Genomic DNA, 21,731 nt, shown 5'->3' on the forward strand with positions numbered 1-21,731 from the left:
ACTAGAAAATCCTTTTGTTTTGCTTCCTTAACGTTTTATAATCTGTGACCTAAATTTAGAATCTCTCCGTTTTCTCCTCATTGTGATAAACAGTGACGGCCTTCTCAGTCCATCTCTGAAACCTTCCAGGAAGAGCCCTTGGCAAAAAAGATGTCACTCATTCCGATTCTCTTGTTCTAATTTTTTGTGCTAAAATAAATGTTTTTGTCAACTCATAAAATGTTAGTCATAACCTCTATAGAGTTCCAGCTGATGATTAAAAAAACAAACTGGGTTTGAGATAAAATTCAAAATACCTTCCATACTCCAAATTTTTTCCTTGTCAACAGAGAGCAGGGACCAAGGCCTTGAAACCAAACATATTTTTATGAAACCGAGCATCATGAAAGATGAATGAGAGAACCCTTACATCACTCAGGCCACTTAGATTAATTGACACACTGAAAACATTTGTTTCACACTTGCTCAACTAAACAAATACATCTTTTCACAAAATAAGTCCAAACTCTTGGCCATTCCCAGATGTCTAAACTCCAAGACTCTCTGCTTTCGAATTCCACAGTGAGAAAACATAGAAGAAGAAGAGACTATGGGACTTTAACCAAATGTTTATGTCTGGCATCAGGGTGAGAAGCAGCTAGAATTGTATACTGAGGAACCAAATGGGAAAAGGGATAGGACAGGAAAATGAAGAGCAAATACACGGAGGCAATATCAAAATATGGTCATTTATATTATCGGTTGTCTATTTCTTTGAGAAAGAGTACATTTCTTTTAATTTATACAGAATATTGTCCATCGAGTGGGTAGAGTGGGTTTGTCTTGTTCTTATGTAGCATTTATGGACTTGTTTCTAAAACTGAAAGGAATATGCTTTTTGCCCTTGCAGGATATTTGGAAAATGTAGGAAACATGAATCATCCATAGCTCCCACCCAGGAAAACAGCCACATTCATATTCTGTTATTAAGCCTTCTCATCTTTTCATTTGACGCATATATTATTTTAAACTAGAATAAATGTTCCAAACTAGAGCCGCTGTTTGGTGGCCTACATTTTCCCTTAAACAATATATTATAAATATTTGCTTTTGTCACTCACGGCTCTTATATAATGCAGATTTGAATGGTTGCAAAATCATCCTTTTGTTCATGTGCCATTGACTTAATTGGTCTCTAAGTGTAGAAGAAATCATTTATATCAGTAAAAAAGTGATGCTACGCTGTGATCAACATCCTTGTACATCCAGCTTTGACTAAGTTTAGCGTTTATTGTTTTCTTGGAGTTAAACCCTAGGAGAAGTGTCAGGACAAAATGCTTCCATAGTTTTCAGGTCCTTTGTACCATTGTCAATATACATATTGCACTTCTAAGAGATAATTTGTAACACTTTCATCACCAGCACACCTGGATTCCACCACGGCTGTAGCATTCCTTCCATAGTCGCATGAAGGTGTTAAAGACAACTGGTCTCATCTGTGAAATGAGGGTGGAGTCCTGGCCACCTTGTATGCCCACGATGCCACACATTAAAAGGACTGGGTGTAAGTGACCCATTCCACACACTTTTTAAACTTTTTGCAAGCATCTATTATGCAGCAGTCACCATTCTAGTGGTAGAAGACTCTACAGTGCTATGTTATATTTCCACCAACAACCTATGTGCCTCACAGCTGGTTTTTATTCTGCATATTTGTACCAGACTAATAGCCCCTTTAAAATTCTTCCATTTGGCTGTCATTCATTACTTCCTTGAACGTAATTGCTCTGCATGCCAGGCTCTGTTCTAGGGTAGAAGCCCAGCTCTACCTCGCTCCTTTGCAGCCTTGGCATGCTCTTCACCTGCACCCCTCTGCCTTCTCGGCTGCAATCCAACACACCTGAGCGGCGACACTCAGTGTGGAGCATGGTGCACGGGCCTGGAGCCTGCAGGGCCTCACAGTCAGTGTGGACTCTTGAGTGCCCTTCACTGTTAGCTGGGGTGACTTCCCCCAAGATGCCCTCTGATGCTGCTGGGCCTGGGGACTCAGCCTGCCGTGCTCCAATGCCCAGCTGTCTCCATCAGTGGTGGGAGCTGATGTTTGCCATTTGTTGGGCCTTGGGTTGGTGCTGCATTCATTCTAAAGCAGGAACTGTGCCTGCAGCACACCAAGTTTGACCAGTAACCTTGAAGCCCTCCTACAGCAGCACAATTCATAACAGCTATATCTTGGAAGCAGCCTATGTGCCCATTAACAGATGACCAGATAAAGAAAATTACACACAATGTAATATTACTGTGCTGTAAAGAAGGACAAACTTGGGCCGGGGATGTAGCTCAATGGTTCCACCGCCTGCCTCACAAGCCCAAGGTCCCGAGTTCGATCCCCAGTACCAAAAAAAAAAGAAGGACAAACTTGAATCCTATCTAGGAAGTGGATGTACCCTGAGACCATAATGTTAAGTGAAATAAACCAGACATGCAAGCTTAAATATCACATTTTCTCTTATATGAAAAACCCAAAGTATGAATAAAGAACAAAATATAAAACAAAATAGGAAGTAGGGCAGTCAACTAAAACTGTATCTTTATCCTTTCTCTGACTCTCTGTTAACCATTCTCTGGAAGCTACAGCATTTGTCCTCTTTGATATTTTTCTGTGAGGTGAAACTCATATAATGGAAAATGAATCATCCTAAGGTGTACAACTCAGTGGCATTTAATACATTAACAATTCTCATCCTCCCAACAGAAACCCAATACCCAATGCCTTGTTCCATCCAACCCTGGCAACAGCCAATCAGCTTTCTGTTGCTATGGCTTTAGCCATTCTGGACATTTCCTATAAATAGGCATATCCAATATCTGACATTTTGTAACTTTGACTCAGCACGTTTTCAAAGTTCTTCCATGCTGCAGCGTGTATCAGGAGTCAATTCCATTTTGTGGCTGAATAATATTCCACTATACATATGCCTTGCACACCTAGCTGCTGGCTGCTGCCCTGTGCCCAGGTTTCCAATTCGGCATGATACAATCAAGAACCCTGGTCCCCTCACGTGCAAGCCTAGACAGAGGTACAGGGCCATATCATACACCTGGGGGCTCACACGTTGTTCTCATCACCAGCACACCTGGATTCCACCATGGCTCTCACACTTCACAGTCACCTGAAGGTGTGAAAGACAGTTGTCTCTCTATGCCTCTGTTTTCTCATCTGTAAAATGGGGAAGGGGAAGTAGCCACCTCATGTGGGGTTAGAGCACAGTACATGAGATGACACACATTAAAATGATTCTCTAAGTCACCAATTCCACGAATTTTAAAAATATATATTGAGTACCTACTATGCAGAAGCCACCATTCTAGTGGCAGAGGACAGAAGCCAGAAGTGCAAAGCAATAAACAAAACAGACAGTTCTCAGTCCAGAGGGGAAGTCTATGAAATATAACAGAACTTGCACTCCATGTGGTGAGGCCCTCAGAGGGGAGGTACTGCAGAGCCAGCCAGCATGGAAGCTCAGGATGCTTCATCTGACCCAGGAGGACTCAAACAAAAATACCTACAATCTCTCCACTTCTTCTTCCTCCCCTGCTGCCCCAAAGACCAACCGTGGTCATCTCTGCCCACTCCTCTGCCACAGTCACCCTCCCTCTTCCCCTGCCCTCTCTGATTCTTTCTCCACTGAGCAGGCAGAAAACTGTTTAAGGATAACAAAGATCATGGGTCTCCCTGCTGGAAATCCTTCCACAGCTCCCATGACTCTTAGGACAAAAACAAACGTCTTCAAGCCCTTGAAGGATTTGAACCCACCTGTCTCTCTGACCTCCTCTCTCCTACCCTACTTTGTCAAGTGAGCACCAGCCCACCCTTCCTAGAACTCTCAATGTCCACTGCTGCTCCGGCCCCTCTCGCATGCTGTTCTCCTTTCCTGAGAGGCTCATCCTCTGCCTTCCCCGGCTAAGTCATCTTCCCTCCGGGGTCCCCTTAAATGTCCCTTCCTTACAGTGACCATCCTGCTCCCCTAATCTCAAGTCCCATGTTTTTTAATGTCTCTCACCAACCCCTCTTCTCTTCCTTCACAGAATTTGTCTGTCATCAGTTGTGTAGCTACTTACAAAAAAGAGACAGTAAAATAGAGAGGCTGAGTCCCAAACCTGCATGGCTCCAGGCAAGTGACTCACTTCTTGTGCCTCACTCTTTCCATCTAAATAATGGAAATAAAGATAGTGGCTTCCTCCTACAGCTGTAGAAAGAGGTCCATGTGGGAAGAGCACTCAGCACAGAGCCTCACCCAGGGCAGCTCAGTAAAAGTCTCCACTGCTGCTCAGCCCCAACCCATGTCGGACTCCTGGCCTCAGCAGGTCTGTTCAGTGCTCTGACCAACGCCTGCATACATAGCTGAAGGTTAACAAAGCTTTTTGGAATGAGTAGGGGGGTGAGCCAGGTGAAGAAACTGAAAGGAAGACTTTTCCAGTTGAAAGAGACCAACACCAGTGAAGTCTCAGGACTCTGAGAGTACTAGGTGTGTATCTGCACCAGAATCGGGGTGCCTGACTCATCTTCAGCAGCAGGCCAGTGGCTGGTACCAAGCAGATGCAGGGGAGTGAATGAACTGCCTGGGGTATTCAAAACCAGCTTCTGGGTAGGCCTGGTATCAGGGTAGGTTCTAGACAGACTGAGGTACCAGGGAAGGGCAGAAGACAGAAAAAAAGCCACAGAAAAGGTCACATGTGGAACTGGGTCAGTGCAGTGCCATCAAAGAGGATCAGTGCTATCAAGGAAGGTCAGTGCCATCAAGAACACCTTGAGTGAGGAAGATGGAAATGGATGCTACCTTCCTGGTCATGTGACTCCTCCCCAATCACATGAGTTCCCTGGTCACATGGCTCCTCCCTGGTCCAGTGACTTCCCTGGCCACATGACTCTTCCCCAGGCATCACGACTGCTTGACTACATTACCCAAAATGGATCCCTGGAAGCTTTTTAGGAGTGACCCACACTTCAAAACCCCATGTAAGAGGATCACTGGGAGGAGGGCCACTGACGCCTTGAGCCCTGAAGGTGACTGCTCTGCTCCTGCCAGAGCTATCAGCCCATAAAGACAATGACATGATAACTTTGACTTGAGTACTGCACCTGATTACCTGTATCCAATTCTACCAGTGTAGACTGGGCACCTATAATGAACCTAGCATGGTATTAGTTCTGTGACATTACAAAGGAACAAGATTTAGCTGCTGGCTGAGGTTGTATAGAATTTGAGACATTCATACAAAATTATTTTTCAGTTGCCACCCAACCTGGAGATGGTGCAATTGCCAATACTACCATGGACAAGCTTTGATGTTCTGTCCATGTGGAGATTAGCTTCACCAGCCTTCCAAGTTCCTTCCAAATCTGAGATTCTGCAGCTCTGTCTGTGTTCTAGGGACAAAAGATGCCTGACTGCTGAGGAACTCACAGTCCTCTGTGTTCCACTTTTGTACAGGGATGGGGCAATGTGAATTCACACAGCCTTTTGGAAAGCAGTTTGGCAACACATATCCAGAGAGACACAAAACATACAAACCTTTTGACTCAGTAATTCCATTTCCAGGAATCCATCCTAAAGAAATAATCCTAAATAGAGATAAAGGCTTATTCATACAAACTTTCAGTGTAATCTCATTTGGGTTAGAAAAACCATGGAAACAATTAATTAGCCAATAATAGGAAGGAAGGGGATTAAATAAATTATAGAATTACTTTATGGATATTATTTAGCCATTAGTGACTCCAAGAAATAATAGAAGGATAGGCTTATGTGTAACATTAGAATAAAAAAGGCAAGCAGCAAGACTGTACAGATAATATTAGAAGTCTTTGAGTAAAAGATCTATGCCTACACACAGATACAGAGGACAAAAACAACAGAAATAAACTAAAATGGTAACAGTGGTTATCTGGAAGATAGACTATGAATAATTGTTACTCTAATTTTTCTACCTTTTGCTTTTTTACAAATTTTCTTTAATAACATACATTGAAAATTAAATGTGAGTAGATCCTTGCAACAATTATACTGGGAATGGAGAGAACAGGAAATGCATGTTGAGGTAAAGGGGAGCATATGTATTTTGATTAGAAACTTTGTAAAGTATTAGCAGAAAAAAAAATATTAGGAGGAAATCACACACGCGTGCATGCACACAAATAAACCGAACCTGTAACTTGCCTATTAGAATCCGATTATATTAGAAGCACGGCTATGGTGGGGTGGTTTTCTGAGCGATGCTTGGCCAAAGGTGCTGCCCTCTGGAGCCCCTTCTTGCTTGCTTCCTCCAGCCCTCTAGCAGTCCAAGAGATCTTTCTAAAATAAGTGCGTGCTCTCCTTCCTCTCAAACATGCCCTTCATGGCTCCTTATCGGCCCCAAGTCCCTGACACAGACAGTGCACACAGTCAGCCTCCGCCATGGGCCCCACGCTCATCTCTCATCATTCCTCCTTCCTCCCTGCTCCGCTACCCTCAGTGGCTTCCTCTCACTTTCTCCAAGACTCCTTGCTTTCTCTCAATGTCCAGCCCTTATTCAAGCCACTGCACCTCCAGGAAAGGCCACCCAACTCCACCTTACTTTACACACTTACTGCACAATCATACTTCAGGTCTCAATTTCTCTGAAGTTATTTCCTTGGGGAGAGTCATCCTGATCCCCTAGATGAGACTACAAGCATGGTGCCCCTGAGATGTGCCTTTCCTAGCCCCATCAACAGTGCACATGAATGCATCTACCTTAAAATGGCTCCTTGAGTGGGGATGTAGCTCAGCGGTAAAGTACTTGCCAAGCATGCGTGAGACCCTAGGATAAATTCCCAACACTGCAAAAAGAAAGTTTCTCCTCCCCTACCTACAGAAACCAACATTTCCTGAGTAGAAAAAATTTGTCAGCCAACAAGATACATTATTTCATCCAATTTTATAACCATCCCCCTTGTGCAGGGCTTTTTGAATATTTCAATTTATCAAAGAGAATGGTAAGGTTCCAGAATCATTTGTCCAGGGCAGTTTGCCCAAGGTCACATTCAAAGTCAGTGGCCTTCCTCCATCAGCTGCCATGAAGAGAGGTGAATAGAGAAAGAGAGAAGATGTGGAGTGGTCACTCATTTAGAGTCCAGGATAATATTCCACTGTGTTTGTCTTTTTTGTGGGCCAAACTATGGTGATCTGCTTTCCTCCCCACCACATGAGTCACTGTTAGATTTTCCAGTTTTCTCTCCACTACGATAGAGTCTGCCGAGAACATTGTTTTGGCTGGAAGGGGATATGTGCGCAAGAAGTACCACCTGCCTCTAATTTTTTGCCTTTGTTGGCTCTCTGGTAGCTGCTGGCCCTGCATTTGGCTCATACCCACAGGCCCCTGGCCAGAATGCCACACGTGTGCTCTGCAAGAAGTAAAGTGAGTCTCCACTGTCTGGGTAGATGTTTAAAAACACTTAGTAGGGCTGGGGATTTAGCTCAGTGGTGCCGCCCCTGCTTCGCCAGTGCAAGGTCCCTGAGTTCGATCCCCAGTACCAAAAATAAATACATAAAAACATTTAGTAGACCTGAGACAGCTAAAATGAAGTAACTTTAGGGGGTGGGGTAAACATAAATGTTAATGTTTAATAAAGAATAAATGTAAACTATTAGGATTATTAGTATTATCATCAGTATTGTTACATATTCATAATGTCACACAATCCTCAGCTGGCAAGGTTTAATTCATTGAATGCCCATGCTGCTGTTAGGCCTCAGCTCCTTACAATCAAGGATGGGGCTCTGGACATTTCAGATGCAAAGATGAGAAGCACAAAGAACACAAGACAGACAGTAACAGAAAACAGCAACCAAACTGCAGTGCAACAATGACAAAACTATCACCCACCCGAGACTGTTGGCTTGTTGTTTCCTGTATGCTAGCAAACATGTGGCCCATTTTCTATGAATTATTTCAATCTTTACAATGATCCAAGGAAATAAGCATTATCACCACCCTCACTTTAAACTAAGGGTTCAGCTCGAGGGGGGTCAGGCAAATCTGGATTTGAATGCCAAATCTGTCCCTCCATACCGCCATGACCTTCAGCATGCAAATGCTCTCATCTGGAAGCCTCAGTTTCCACATGTGTACTTCACGAAGTTCACATACTTCACAGTATTCACTGTGGCTGCCGTATAAAAAGTGCTCAATATATGGGTGTTATTAACTTCATATTAGGAATCTCTATGGTTGGTGTTGACTATTAGACCCTTGCAGATTTTTTGGCTGCAACTCTAACCCTTCAAATAGGCCCTCATTCTGCCTCCCAAGGCCTTCTGGGAAGCCAGATGTGGGCATTGCAAAAGGGAGGGGACATCTGCCCACAGAGAAGGCACAGCCAGTAGCCAGCTGGAAGTGAGAATTGGTTTTTGATTGCAAATGTGTACTGGGAATCCAAGCTTAAGGTGGATTCCAACCAATACCACCCATTAGCTGGCAAGTACTCCCTCTTTCTACTTGCACCTCTTGTCAGTTTTCCCTTGTACTGGCCCCCTGGCCAAGTTCTACGTAATGAAATACCCTTGAGCCAGTTCCTTTTCAGTCTTAACAAGCTCAAGGTTGTTTTTAGCTGGCTGCCTACTTACCCTCCCAAGAAGGAGATGAGATATCGGGTCCCTCTTCCCTTTCAGCTTCTCCCTTTACCTTCATGAGGGAGAGGACCCAAAGGTGCCATTACAAAGCCAGAGCTAACCTCCTGGCTCAATGATTGCCTCCTTTCTCTCTGCCTCTCCTCACATCAGCCCACTGAGCCCTGGCCAGAATAAAAATCCCAGAAGGATTTCTTGGCTGTTCATGTCCCACCCACAGTCTAGCTGGACATTTTAGGAGAAGCAATTAGTGTGGAAACTTGGGACTTTAGAATGTTCCACTTGAAACCAAGCACTTCACATCTTTGCTCCAACAATTACTCATGGTGTGGCTTGGGACAAGCCGCTTGCTCTCCTGAAGCTGTAGTTTATGTAGATATGCAATGGGTATGGCAAGGTTCATTCAGCAGACACTTTAGAGAGCTTCCTATGATCCATGTTCCAATCTCATGACAAGCAAATCCTTGTTTGTTAGCTAGCCCTCCATTATTATGATTGCTACTGCTGTTGTACATGATTGTATTTGTTTAAAATCCAGTGGAAGTTCAGTCAAATGCTTTCAAATCACACATCTAGTTTCAATCAACACTTTAGCATGAATACTACTTATGAATGAAGTTGAAACTCAATGTATAGATTGAATATAAATATATATATATTTGGGTAAATACCCATCAAATAGTAGATTCTCAACATGTTTATGCAGTGTGTATTCTTTATCATCATAGATTATTTTTTCTTTGGATCAAATAAAAACAAGGTGTACTTAACTGTTGGAATGGTTCTAAATAAGAAAGTGATATTATTACTTTGTTTATCAAATATTCATTTATCAAATGCCTGCTACTTGGGTTCACCTTCAAAACAGACTGGAGATTGGACTTGAAGATAAAAAAACTTCAAAGTCAGAGAGAACAGTGAAAAGGTTCTGCAAGACAGGTGGGAGACAGCAGGGCGGAGGCTCAAGAAGTTGCTGTAGGAAAGTGGGAAGAGAGGTGTTTACTTGGCTCTTGGTACATACTCATCAGAAGTTACCTCCAGAACTCAGTCAACATCAAAGACCAATTTCCTGCTTTTATCTTAGCATCTAACTAGAAGTAATCACTAAGTTGACCAGCATATGTTGAGCATGTCTGAATTCTAGTTCATGGCTGTATATGAGTGACATAAAGATGAATAAGAGAGGATCTATTGCTCAAAGTTGTTCATTTTAAGCTGCCCATTCTACCTGGGTAACATACAGATGTAACTCACGTACAGAAGTCTAGCTTCCCCTTCCAGGACGTATATCATTTAAAACTAGATGCTGATTTTCTCCCATGTATTAAGGCCTCATAACAATAGCATCCACCTTCCCTGCCAGAGATTTACACAAATTGAAAAATGAAACAAAGGGTATATTGACATCCACATTGTGGAGATAAACGAAGACCAACCACATGGGAACAAGTGAAGGCTCTTCAGTCAGAGCTTGATGTGTAAGGGAGTCAATCGCTGTCCTTTGTTTTGTCAGAGACTCAAAGGTCACAGAGGTGTGGGAACGTGTCACGGGTCAAAAGAGAGGCTTCAGCTGTGCCAGGATTGGGAGAGCAGAGACCAGAGACTAGAAGGTTGGCGTTCTATGTGATTTCTCTGGTTGGACTTACAATTTTTGTCTGATTGAACAAAAATTAAGAAGTTGTCAGTTAGAAATCAAGTCTTGGCCATTTAGGGCCAATTGTTACAGAAGTTACTGTTTGGCTTCCTGGATTGTTACTAGAGATAGCAGTCTGACTTTCTACAGGTATAACTTACAACAGGCGGGCTGTCGAGGTTAGGTGCTGTGAATAAGGGCTTGGTTTTCTAGGTGAGAGTTCTGTTTTTATAGGTCTGAGCATTGTTCACTTGTGTATTAAGCCTGTCAATATGAAAAAAGAAAAGAAAACCCTCAACCTCCATATACAAACATTGACTTTAAATGAATTGTAGGTCTCAATGCAAAACTTCAAAGTAAGTGTCACAGAGGAAATAATTGTGACCTAGAATTGGCAAAGATTTCCTAGTTAGGACACAAAAACACAAACAATAAAAGAAAAAAGTTGATGAATTATATATAATCAAAATTAAATAAGCCTCTTCAAAAGACATTGCTGGAAACTAAGAAGTTATATCATAGACAGGGAAAAAATGTCTACAAAATACATATCTGATATGTATCTATAATATATGAAGAATTCTTATAATGAGCAAGTGAACAATCCAATACATGCAAATAATTTGAACTGAAAGAAGATACATAGATAGCAAATAATCACAAAAAGAGACTTGAACTCTATTAGGAAAATACAGGTAAAAATCACAATATCATGCCATCCAACACCAACTAGAATGGCTAAAATGTAAAAGAAAAACTAATGAAGTGATGGTAAGGATGTGGAGCAACTAGAATGTTCATACATTGCTGCTGAAAATGCAAAATGGCAGACACTGTCTCTTTCGAAACAGTTTGGTAGTTTTCTATAAAGTTAAATATACATTTAACGTATTATCCAAAAATTCCACTCCTAGATATTTACCCAAGAGAAATGAAAACATACAACCACACATTATTGCAGCCTTCAAAATAACTAAAAATAGAAAATTAGCCTGAGGTCCATCAGCTGAGACAGGGATAAATGGATAAACCACTGCAACTGAGGGGTAGAATACCACTCAGCAATAAAAGAAACACTCTCAAAAGCAGTGTGATAAGTGAAAGAAGACAGTTTCAAAAGTCCACATATGGGATGATTCCATTTATGTTGTATTCTTTAAAAAGGTAAAATTATAGGTCAGAAATAAGATGGCTGCCAGTGGCTGGGGTGGAGCAGATTCACTACAAAGGGGCAGGAGGAAACATTTTGGGTTGAGGGAAGTGCTCTTAATCTTTATTGTGGGTGTGGTCGTACAAAGTATACATATGAAAAGAATGAATCTTACCATAAATTATACCTCAACAAACTTGCTTTTCTAAAAAAGATATTTTAATCCAGATAACTTGGAATTGAGCAGATTTTCATCTCTGGCAGAGTATGCCTATCTATCCTTCCCGAATTTGCCTATAAAATAATTCATTCTACTTTCTCTGGGGTAGGAAAAATAAGATGACGGGGTAGGACATGAAAAAACTTAAGAAAATCTGTCCTCCTGACCAAAGGATTAGGAGGAATGCATTATCGTCTAACATCATTTCCTGTTCAGTCAACACTTAACTCACAAACAGCACATTTTAATTGAAGTTTTCTATTGCTGTTGGATGTCATGAAGACAGATTATATGGTTCAGCTCTAAAATGTCCCTCAGAAGTCTTTTATACAGAGGTGGGCACCTTTTGGAAAATAACTGGATCATGCAGGCACTATATTCACCAGGGGATCAGTTCATTGAGGCCTTCTTAGACAACTGTGAGGTTAGGAGGTGGGGCCACGTCAGCAGGGCAGCTCACAGAGGGCACAACCCAGAAGGATGTGTTTTTGTTCCCCTCTCTCTGTCACCTGGCTGCCATGACATGAGGAGCTTTCCTCCACCAGGCCAACTGACTATGCACTGAATCCTCTGAAACTGTGAGCCAAACCGAACCTCTCCTCCTTTAAAATACGTGTGTCAGACATTTTGTCCCAGCAATGGGAAAGCTGACTGATACTGATTCCTAAGAAAACATTTTAACTGAGTATGGTGATGCAACCTATCATTCCAGCACTCGGAAGGCTAAGGCAAGAGGACCACTGCAAGTTCAAAGTCACCCTGGGCTACATAGTGAGTTCAAAGCCAGCCTGGAATGCATAGCAAGAGTTTGCCTCAAAAAAAACCCAAAAAACATTAAATAGATAATTCTTGAATTTTACCTATATGAATAAAGTAACCACTTGTGAAAAGGAGACCTTGAAATTCAGCTCTGCTTCCCATCAGTAATGTCAATCTATACCTTGACTCATTCACCTCACATGTAGGGAAGCCACAGCCTCTATCTCATGGGCTCATGAAGAATAGATAGACAGACAGACAGATGATGGATAGATGGACAAGTAGATTTGTCACAGGATATTGGCTTATGTAATTATGGAGGATCAGAAGTTCCATGATCTCTCATCTCCAAGACTGAGGAAAACCAGTGATATAGCTCAGAAACCTAAAGCTGGAGAGTTGATGGTAAAGATTCTGGGCCAGGTCTGAAGGTTCAAGACATAAAAGCACCAAGGGTAGAAGATCTATGTATCAGCCAAATCAGAGAACAAATTCAGTCACCCCTCACCTTTTGGTTCTATCCAGTCCCTCGTTGGAGTGGATGATACCCACCCATATTGAGGACACCATCTGCTTTACTCGGCCTACCTAGTCTTAAATACTAATCTCGTCTAAAAACATTCTCATGGATATACCCTGTGTCTTAGCCACCTTCCCATCACTGGGACAAAATACCCAACACCCAAAACTTAAAGGAGGGGAGATTTATTTTGGTTTATGGTTTCAACCCATGGTCATCTGGCTCCAAGGCAGAAACAGCATGGCAGAAGAGCATGACAGAAGGAAGTTGTTAAAGCCATGACAATCAGGAAGCAAAGAGAGAGAAGGAAGGAGCGAGGGAAAAGGATACACCCTTCCAAATCACAGCCTCACCGATCCACCTCCAACTAGGCCTCACCTTTTAACAGCACACTCTACTACTAAACTCATCAATGATGAATCCCCTGATGAGTGAAGCACCTCCCCAAGCCAGTCAATTTCCAAACACATGAGTCTTTGGGGAGACATTTTAGATTTAAACCATAACACCCAGAAATAACGTTTTATCAGGTATCTGGTCATCCTGTGGTCCAGTAAACTTCACACATAAAGTTAATAATCACAATTTTCTTCCCATGGTAACTCTTGATGAATATGATTGTTTTATTGTCCATAATCCAAAGATATGACACCTGTCAGTGCTAAATATCTCTCTGTAAAGTAGGCAAGTTGAAGTTGGCACAGTTGAGAGGTTTGGAGACCACAAAGCAGGCTCCATAAAGGTTTGCTGTCATTCTGCACACTTACATCACCTCTGCTCTCTGTGTCAGTACAGTAGTAAGGATGGGAGTAGCAGTGCCTACCCATGTGGAGACACACTCCAGGGTGACATTCCCCAATTCTGTTGCCATAGACTCTTAAACCCTTAGGGGGGGATTCAAATCACCCTCTGCCCATTTGCATTCCCAGATTCTGAGATGAACTAACATTTGAAAAACAGAGCCAGTTGTCTAGTGTTTCCTAAACAATCTTAAGGCATTATGACAGATTTCCTTATAAAAGCAAATTTTGGACCTGTGGGCAGAGGAAATTTTGTGCCTTGGGGAGAGAATCAGGGAAAGTGTCTGGAGAAAATGATGCATAAGGAAGATAAACAGATGGAAAGGGGGCATGGGGAGGACATGGTGGACAAGGACTTGCAGACTTGGGAAATGACATAAGTAAAGCTGTGAGGCTAGAATGGGGAGATTAGATTCCTAAGAGACCTCGGTGCACTGCAGGGAGGAGGAGGAGGCAGCTGTGTGTCCACCCAATCGCAAGTTGTTTGGATACATAAATCTGCTCTTGTAAAGTTACCAACACCTTAGGGAGGAAATATGTGTAGTAGTGAGGTGTGCAAGCTGTGTGGTGAGTTAACTGCCTAAATTACTCATCTATGAAAGGAGGATAAGAAAATCATATTGTGAAGATTAAAGGAAGCAATGCTTGCGATTTCTTAGCACACTGTATGTGCTCCTTGTATATCTGTCAAAATCATCTTTTAAAATAATTCTAGTGCCTAGTGAAATGGTACATGCATGTGTGTGTGTTTGTGTGTGTGAGAGAGAGGGAGAGAGGGAGAGAGAGAGAGAGAGATCAGTGGTATGTGAAGTATTAGAAGAGCCATTGTAAGCACCAATTTCTCCACATCCTTCCCAACTTTGTATCCAGCAAATGTCAGGTTGGTAGCTTGAAACTGACTAGAGTGGAGTATTTATACACAGGAAATCACAAATGCTACAAACCTGAACTTTTTTTTAAGAGCTGGTTTACCAGCACACTATTAGATGTTCTGGAAACATTGACTGGATTGGAACAAATTGAACTGAATTCAGTTGAAAAGTCAATAAAAGCTACAATAAAACAAAAGCACAAGCTGAGAGAGAAAATCTACCTGTTTAGGAAAAACAAAATGAGACCTTGGCAGTAGGATAAGTGGCAGGTAGAGATGGAATCCAGATTTTTACTCAAACCCAATGCTCCCTTCAGCTTGTTTTTCTACCCATCGCTTTTCACTACTGCTTCTAAAATGAGTACGAAAATAACTCAGTGAAATAGATGCCAACAAATTGTATCCACATCTGCGATCTGGATGATGTAAGACACTATTCCAAGGCTCATCTCCCTGGAAGGAAAAATAAATCCAGAAAGGCACAGACTATATGAAGTTGTCTGAAATGAAAAACAATGTCTGAAAAGGGGAAAATTGAATATTACAGAACAGAAAAAAATACCATGATACTTTCACGACACAAGAACCCTCATCATCAAAAGTGTGGTAGAATCGCTTCTCGGCCTTTTGGCTAAGATCTAGTGTAAAAGTGTGGTGGAGGGATCGGGATGGGTTGGAGCAGGGTAGAGTGGGAAGGGAGACTGGACTTGATCAGTGCAGGTTGTATGCAAGAATGGAAGGATCACAGCGAACCCCACTCATATTGCAATTGATACACATTCACCAAAAATATAAAAAGTTTTAACGTGGTAAATAACACTAACGGGAAATGATACAGAAAGCAAATATGAATATCCATAAACGATATCAACACTTGGCCAAAGGAAGTCAGAAAGGGAAGAGCACATCTCCCTATCCAAACGTTTATTGGTGCACAAATTCATCCAAGTTCCCTGTCAGAGAACTCATTCAACGAATGAATGGAAAAAGCACACCTAAGAAGTGATATCTTGTAAACAAATGGGCATAGGAAAAGGCTGGACTACTTGAAATTAACTTGTCAGTAGCTGACAGTATCAACACTGTATTAAGGCAGATGAAGAACTATGAAGAACGTTAGAAATAATTAAGGGCAACCATTTTATTCTGAGGATGAGAAAACAAACCCGGGAATTCTGTGTGATTAAGAATACATTCTCATTTAGAAAAAAATATTGGATTAGCTTCTGTATTGTATTTTACAATACTGTGATGTTATTCAGAATTTGACAGCCCAAAATTCAAAAGACCATTTCCTCCCAAACAAAGAGTGGGTACTGAAGGCAGAATAAAGCTTAGAGTGGGCAGGCCACTAATATTCTTGGTCAATTTTGTAGTCAGTATTCACTTCCCTTGCTCTGGAAACATTTCTTTCAAAGTTCTTATTGCTTCAGAAGAATGAGGGCAAAAACAAGATTTTTTTTTCAGCCACTTAATTTCCCTAAGTGACATCATGAATGATATATTGCTGTTACCATGGAAATACAAGAAATACATATCAGAAGGAAACAAAGAAATTGATTGCGCCAAAGATGAGTAGTCTTAGGCTTTGGAGAATCACTCTGCCTTTTGAGTTGTTATGGTCTGTTCTCTGCAGGAACAAACACATATTTGTCTTCTAAAAATACTCAATCATTTATCCTTTCAGCAAAGAACAAAGAAAACATCCGTAGTGTTCATAACCCTCTCTCTTTGTATAGCACAAAGCATGAAGGGCCATTTTCCTGCCATATTTACCAAGAATAAGGGCAGTGCTTCTTATTAGTCCGTGAAACTTCATTCTATGTCTAGAATCTAAAGTTTCTACCTCGAAAACTCTCAACTAGGAAATGACTCTTTTCTCTAAGTTAACAACTAATTTCCAGGCAGTGAGTAATTTTTTTTTCCGAAACCATCTACTCAATGGAAAACAAATGAAGAGGGAAAAATTAAGTAAACAAATTCAAAACGGAGGCTAAAGTACACAGAGATGGAGAAGCCTGTAAACTTACCAGTCAAGGAAAGCAGGCACTTAAAGTTTATCCCAAACAAGACTGTAATTTTAACTGGTCCCTGAGTTGAGCTTTGGTGGATGAATGACTTCCAGGGTATCTGGCTCTTTGGGACTAAACTAGAAGATTATTTTTAGCACAACTATTTGGATATCTTTGAGAATTTGGATTTCTTATTCTGCCTGGTACCAAAGCAAGTTTTTCACTGAGCTCTCATGAAAGATCTTCAGTCTCTTGTGCACTGAGAATCCAGCAGCAACCCACCAGCCCAGAGCACGGTATGGTGTTTACTCTGTTTTTTGAAGTTTGGCAAGTGTAGATGCACTGGCCTGATTTCATTATGGTAGATTTTTAGTTGATTAAACAGGTGGTTCTGTAGGAAGAATCCAGGAGACTGAAGACCCAAGTCTCAATCTCGGGTCTGACACTAGCTTTGTGACAGCAGACAAAGGCCTCTGGATTTGGGTGTCCTGTCCAACCTACCACAAAAGGGCCTTTGGGGGGATGATACGGACTTACCACTGCTCTGTAGACTATAAAGTGTTTTGTGAATGTCAGGTGTTTGCTGTAGAACTGTGATAGCGCTTAACATGAAAAAGTCAAAATTTTATGAATCATGAACTGCTGGTAATAATAAACCCCAATGAATATTTATTTTTCTTCATTCAACCTTCGTTGGGCCTCTGCCGCAGACCAGTGTCTGCCCTATATGTCAGTGACACAGAGTTGACCTTTTGCGGGGGAAATTAGCAAGCAAGTAGAAGCCACAACACCCGGGGATGGTGTGGGCTTGAGGGTATCTGGGCAGTTCCTGGAGAAGGAGTTCATTCAAACAGGAAGAGCAGCCCTGCATGGGAAAGTTAGAGCTCCAGGGCTAAAGAACTGAGGACCTGCAGCAAAGAAGGAACTAGGGGTGGAAGCTGAGCTCTCCATCCTGCCCCAAGCTCGGTGCCTCTCCTACCGCAGCCAGAGAAGGATGGAGCCTGCTATTGTGAAATCTGCATGGCGCAGGCCAAGGCCATGTCTTGTTGCAGCCCTCCCTGGTCACCTATCCTCTTCCTAATGATTTCCAGGCAAAGCGCCTTATCCAGTGGAATTAATAATCAAGCCCAGTCCTTTGTCATGAAGTAATGTGCTATAGTTTCCCGCACATGATGTAGAGGAAAACTCAAATGTTTGGAGACAAACATAACTCAGTCCAAATCTTTGCTGTGCCATTTTATGACCGTGTGGATGAGTCCATGGAGAAATAGTATTTTTGTCTCTCTGAATGTGGCTAATCTAGGAACCTCCTATGAAAGGATCACAGATCGTTGTCCTTCTGTGACTTTCTTACTTCACATAGCATAATGGCTTCAGGGTGCATCTCTCCTGTCATATGTATCGGATTTCGTTCCTTTTTAAGGCTGAATAATATTCTATTGTATGTATAGACCATGCTTTGTTCAATCTATTCCTCTGTTGATGAACACTTGGGTTGCATTTACCTTTTGGCTATTGTGAATAATGCTGCTATGGACATGAGTGTGAAAATATCTGTTTGAATCCATTTTTACTTCTTTGGGATGTATGCCTTGAAGTAGAATTGCTGGATCAATTTAATTTTTTTGAGGAATCACTACACTGTTTTCCAGAGGTTTCACCATTTTACATTCCCACTAACATCTTTTATTTCTACAAGAAAAAAGCACATTATTATAAAAAGATCTCAATTTATGTACACATTTTCTGGGAGCTTAGTGCTTGCATTATTTCACCAGCATTTCTCCTCCAGTTTTTCATGGCTACTTTAGCAAGAACAAAGGATATTTGTGGCTAAGAAGACTTACAGAACACTAGTATTACATCCCTACCCTAAAGATGCTAAACATGCATTAACATGAAAGTACAGTGCATACATGTATGTATGCATGTGTGTATAACTTTTTTAAATATGTGTTTGGCAAGCCAATGACTTCTTTCTTTGTTATCTCTGCAGAAAAATAAGAAAGTCATTTACAATTCCTGTCTAGGACAGACCTGCCCAAGATTAACATAATTTCCACAACTTTGGTTTCCAACTCCAAAGAAGCACAAAAATGGAAAGAAATACACTTCAGCACACACCTACATAAATTTGCATAGTTCAATTTAATGCTTTTAAAGCATATTGTATGAGAAGTGACTGCTAATGGATATAAGTTTTCTCTTGGGGATTTTAAAAAGATTCTAAAGTGGACTATGGTGTGCACTGAATTGTGTACTTTGGCTAATTTTGTGGTTTGCAAATTATATCTTTATAAAGCTGTTACCAATTATTATAAAGCTTCTAAAGTTGTCTCCCAAATGGTTCATTCCAAATAACTGAGTTCACTGAAAAGCAGTGGGCAGTGAGTGATGGGTTGATTATTCAGGAGAAGGAGTTGGAAATATAAAGTTGTATCCCTTTTGGAGTCAGAAAAATTCTAACATCAAATTTTTTAAAGTGATGAATTAGAACTAGAGAATTCAAAGAGAAGTGTAAGGATGTAAGTGTTCTAAATACAATGAACTAGAATTTTAAAATCATTTTCTCAGCAAAAATATTTTTAAAACACATGGAAAAAAGTAAAAAGACAAACTGGGAAAAATTACTTAGTGTTCACGTCCTGCAACATGTGCAGATAGGTAGATATAAGTATTCACTGCACCACTATTTATAGTAGCAAAAGAATAAATGTGCATTAGGAGAGGTTGGCAAAATACAATGTACGCATATAATGGGCATTGTATAACCACTGAAATAACAGGGGCGAAGTAGCTCTTCATTTACCAAGATTAACTCCTTACCCACAGCTTCCACTGTTATGGATTCAATCAATCATTGATCAAAACTATTCAAAAGCTTGTGCACTAAGGATGTACACACTTTTTTCTTATTATCTGAATAAACAATGTGACAACTACTTACATAGCATTTACATTGTATTAGATACAATAAGTAATCTAGAGATAATTTAAAGCATTCAGGAAGATGTGCACATGCTACAGTTTTACATCGGGGCTTGGGCATCCTGGGATTTTGGTGTCGATGTGGATGGTAGAGGGGTCTTGGAATCAGCCCTCCGTGGATGCCAAGGGTGATTCTCTACACTAATACGGAAGCAAAGGGAAAAGGCAATGTGGTGACTATTGTGTACAGGTGCCAAATGGGGAAAGCGCACACGCAAGAATCTGCAATAGTGCTCATCCACAGAGAGCCAATTTGGTAGCTAGAAGTTTGAGAAAGTAAAGAGATTTATGTACTTCACATTCCATGTTCTTCGTTCTTTCAAATTTTTATGAAGTGTACATTATTATCTATACAAAAATTAAATTTTAAATATTTTCAAACACCATAGGCTGTATGAAATAAAATTAATTCAAACCCTTTATTTGTACCTCTCAAACACTGCAAAAGTGACACTTAGACCCCAGGAAATTTTCTTTAAATCTTCTTTTCTCCCTTTCTCTTGTAATATTCTCATATTCCATAATTTCTCAGGGTTTTTTCCACAAAACTCACGCCTTCCCCCCAGTGGTCTTCTGTTCCCCAGCTTCAGATTTTTTGCACTAAGTGTTGTTATAAGCAGTTGAGCCCATTGATAATTAAGACAAAAACTCTTACCCACATGGACCTTATGCACTACCAGCCAGAAATGGGCAATATAAAATAAAGACAGGGATAACCTAGTGAGTTTGAGATGATTAGCACAATGGGGAATAGAAAACATAGGGCAGGCAAAAGAGGATCAGGGGTAAAAGGAAGCACCTTCCAATGCTAAATAAGGTGAAAAAGTTGACCTCAGTGGCATGATGGCATTTGGGCACAGACTTCAGGCAGGTGAGGAAGTAATCCATGAAGACAGGGCAGAAAGAATTGAGATGTCCTGTACATGTACCAACTCCCCACAATGGGTGTGCTCATTGTGCACTAATAAAAAATATTCAGTTGTTTAGAAAGACATAACAAAAAGGGTTTTAGGGGCCAGGGATTTAGCTCAGTGGTTCTGCCGCCTGCCTTGCAAGCCCAAGGTCCTGAGTTCGATCTCCGGTACCAAAAAAAAAAAAAAAAATGAGGGTTTTAGACAGAGAGGAGGAACATACAAAGGACCTCCAAGGAATCCAGAGGGGCTGAAAGTAGGAGAGGGAGCTGGAAGACAGATGAAGTCAGGGGAGTAGGGGGCCTCACAGACATGTGCCATGTGACAGGAAGTATCAGGCTCTTAAGGGGAAGAGAGAACTGTTGCAGAGAAGAGCCACTGTGGGTCTCCATTCCCACCCACAGTCCCTGGTCTTCAGAATGAACCGAGTCCCAGGAGTTCCTGGTGTTATTCACCACACCCTCCTTGTACATCAGGTACCACACACAGCGCTCCACACTGACAAAGATTCACAGACTTACAGCATTTTGTCTTCTGTATAGACAATATTTCAGTGCATGTATCAGCAAAACCAATCCACTCATTCAGTGACAACTCCATGTCCATTGCCTTAATTGATTCCTCCTTGGGGCCCCCTGTTGCCTGGTTGTTGACAATGTTAAGTATCCTTTCTTCCGAGTCCACCTTTTAAACTTCTGCTTCCTCTGTTCTTCATCAAGTAGATCCTTACTCCACTCTTCTTCCCTGTCGGTCCCCTTCCATTGGCATCATTGTGTTTTCCCACCTCTGCTAGTGTCTGAGATGACACTGCCCAAGTACCTCCTCTCTAGACAGCTTCTAGCCCCTATCAGCACCATGTGCTGGTCTTGGCCTCGAACCTTGTATTACACATGTAGGTGAAAGCCTCTTGATGAGCTCCTTCCCCTCCTCAGTTTTCCACAAGAGAGGGAAATTGGTGATTTAATCTATGCATGTTAAAGTCAGAAAGGAGTGTGTATGAAAAGTTCTTTCCATTTTCTTTCTCCAAGGCTCAAACAGCTGGTATCTTTATCAGGCTCTCAGGGCGTGTCAGAGTGTGCTTTAATCACATTTGAGCAGCAGGATCAGTAATTTGGGGCTTGTGCTTCCCATAGCTTGGATGTAGTTTAAGCCCCGAAGGCTTGTGTGTTGTGAACTGGGTCCCCAGTTGTGGCAGTGGTGGGATACTAAGGGGGTGGGGCCTAATGGGAAGCCACAAGAC

The 21,731-nt window shown here is 41.5% G+C and overlaps 1 protein-coding gene across 3 annotated transcripts in view; it reads left to right on the plus strand.

Moving 5' to 3' along the window:
• C1qtnf7 (C1q and TNF related 7) overlaps window positions 1–21,731 on the plus strand; it is a 98,680-nt gene that overhangs the window by 68,060 nt on the left and 8,889 nt on the right. Inside the window, exon 1 of one of the 3 annotated variants that reach the window (XM_087187381.1) lies at window positions 16,618–16,888. The exons of the other annotated variants lie outside the window; for them this stretch is intronic. The gene's annotated coding sequence lies outside the window, so the exon portion shown is untranslated. Of the gene's footprint in view, window positions 1–16,617; window positions 16,889–21,731 lie in introns of those variants that run through there. 3 annotated transcript variants of the gene reach the window in all.

This window comes from Heterocephalus glaber, unplaced genomic scaffold (genome assembly GCF_053883595.1).
Source record: "Heterocephalus glaber isolate CG9 unplaced genomic scaffold, H.glaber_assembly_v1.0 deba00001509, whole genome shotgun sequence".
Classification (NCBI taxonomy): Eukaryota; Metazoa; Chordata; class Mammalia; order Rodentia; family Bathyergidae; genus Heterocephalus; species Heterocephalus glaber.